This window comes from Sinocyclocheilus anshuiensis, unplaced genomic scaffold (assembly GCF_001515605.1).
Source record: "Sinocyclocheilus anshuiensis isolate Anshui unplaced genomic scaffold, SAMN03320099.WGS_v1.1 scaffold1053, whole genome shotgun sequence".
NCBI classification, from domain to species: Eukaryota; Metazoa; Chordata; class Actinopteri; order Cypriniformes; family Cyprinidae; genus Sinocyclocheilus; species Sinocyclocheilus anshuiensis.
In genome coordinates, this window is record NW_015555711.1 from 296465 (window position 1) to 299067 (window position 2603).

Genomic DNA, 2603 nt, shown 5'->3' on the forward strand with positions numbered 1-2603 from the left:
TTTTTATTAACTTTTTTTATTAAGTTTAATTAACTTAAAGTTCATTTCAGCAAGCTACCACTTTTTAGAATGATAAAGGGACTCCACTAGGAACTTTGATGTATATGAATCAGCTCTGTGGGTTTGAACCTGTGATGTGCAGATTACTAGTCCAGCACTGAACTGCCACCAACACACCAAACCTGTAGGCGACGCGACTTGATGTCAGTGATGATTTCATTTCATGGTCAGTCTGTCTGTTTGTAGGGCTTGTAAAACCTTTAAACTTTTCTAAGCTTTAAAGCATTTTACACAAACCAACATCAAAGTTTTTCTCAACAAACTTTGCTCTTTTTTAGTTTATATATTGTATATTTGTTTGAATGGTAATTTGACCTTTATAACAATAGCATTTATTACACATTCGATTGTTGTGCTTTGCACTCTAGTGAATTTGTTAATGTGGAAATAGTGAAACTGTCATTATTTAGTGGTGATTAAATTACCATATTATTTAAATTTACTATAACAAGCACTGGGTGCATCAAACTAGCTACTATAATATTTAATAAAATTAATATGGCTTAACTTGCTAGAAGCCACCATTTCCATATAGGCTATATTTATATATATATATATATATATATATATATAAAGTGTAATAATATATAAATAACACTGCCTGACAGTCTGGAAATAGGGTAACTTGTAATCTGTAACCTATTACATTTCCAAAGTAACCTTCCCAACACTGTGTATATATATATATATATATATATATATATGTATGGTTTTATAGCGGGAGGAGTAGGTTGTAATAAATCATGGTACTATATTAAATTTTGCATGGGAAAGCCTCAATTATGTGTGTTGTCTCAAATGCCTCTCTTCTGTACTTAATGGAACTGTAAATAGAGTAAATATGGTTACTATATTAAAGTCTCAGAGGTAAAAAGAAAAAAAAAGAAAGGAGACAGAGATGCCCGACCAATTTCTTAAGCCTAAAAGCAATGATCCCGTATCTGTGTGAGACAAGAAGCCTCATATGTGCTCAAATGAGAGATTTTGGTGTACAGCACCCAGAAGTAAACAGACTGACCCGGAAGCTGTGCTGTCTGGAGGCGTATAGAGAGCATCCAGCCTCTTCTCTGCTTTATTAAAGCCTCTCCTGCGAGGAAAAAAAACACTCTGACATCGATATATAAGGTTTGTGCGCTCATGGCGTCTTTTTCCTTTTTCCCACACTGAGCTATCGTGCACATTACTGCATTGTATGTCACATAACTGTTCGACGGGCGCGATTGATCTACCACAGGTTGCACAAAGCGAAATATAACATTAAAAATGGCAATATTTGAATGCATTGTGCATGCATATACTAATGGTTTCAATGTGCATTCGCTATAACGCTGTTATAAAGCGATCGGGGCGGCAGATACTGTAAAATTACACAGCCGTGCGCAGCGTTTCGCCAATTGTAAGACATTTTTGCACGGCATGATTGTCGGAAGTGTCAGGTTTTTTTTCAAGGGGGGCCGGGCAATTCAAAGGTGCTATTCTTCATAAACAAACACACACACACATAACCACAAACATCTCGTTGCTCGATCGGTTTTTCCATGACAAAAATGGAACGAGTCGAGTGTGAATTTTTGGGCTCTGCAGAATATGGCGTCCTTGTGAAAATATAACAGGGTGCCATTTTATTTTCTTTTGTCTGAAATGTTTTTGGTGAAACTGCAGGAATGAATCGGAGGTGATCAGTAGAGATGAGAGATAACAGTGTTGTGCAGCTGCTGTATGGGGAAATCACAAAAGTTTTGTGGCTGTTGTTTTCCTCTAAAGAGGCGTCAGGATTTTTGTACTTTTCTTTAAGAGGCATTTGGGTTTTGTTGAATTTGGTCACTTTTTTATAGTTTTGATTAAGTGCTTTCAGATTTAATGAAATGTCTAAAATACTGATGTTTTGAATACTGACTCACTTCAGTCAGACTTGAGTCACATGGCAAATATTACAATTCTTGACATGAGCTGATGATGACTGAAATAATTTGTAACAAACAAACCAAACATGGTAACCATTAAGGTCAGAAATTATGCTAAATATAAATATAATATGAATGTTGAATGTATAATAAATGTTGTTTTATTTAATTTTATAGATAATTGTTTCAATTGAGAATTTATTTAAATTTCAATTCCTGTGAACAAATATTGCCCCTTAAGAAAAAAAGTTAATTTCTAACATTATTAAGCAAAGTTTTTACCAAAATGTCTTTGTTACTACAGTAATTTTTAACTTGGTAATAACCACACAAAAAAAAAAAAAAAAAAATCATTAATGACAAGAAAGCTTCTCTCATCAAAAATCTATTCAATTTATTGTGGTTTTAGAGTAGTAACAATTCAAGAAATAATGATCGTATTTTGGTAGAAAACATTTGCAGGATAGTAAATCCACTAAATCCAATTAATTAAAGCCGTTCAGACCAAAATAGAACTTATATCTTAATTTCCTTACCCTCATGCTGTTCCAAACCCGTATGACTTATTTTCTTCTGTGGACCACAAAAGGCCAGAGTCACCTTTCTTTATATGGAAATATGAAATTTGGGGGGGGGGGG

General features: G+C 34.1%; 1 protein-coding gene across 2 annotated transcripts in view; it reads left to right on the forward strand.

The window, feature by feature from the left end:
* The first annotated feature begins 1086 nt into the window (after nucleotides 1–1086).
* LOC107671956 (zinc finger protein 362-like) overlaps nucleotides 1087–2603 on the forward strand; it is a 9263-nt gene continuing 7746 nt past the window's right edge. For both annotated transcript variants that reach the window (XM_016464966.1, XM_016464967.1), the window contains exon 1: nucleotides 1087–1185. The gene's annotated coding sequence lies outside the window, so the exon portion shown is untranslated. The remainder of the gene's footprint in view (nucleotides 1186–2603) is intronic.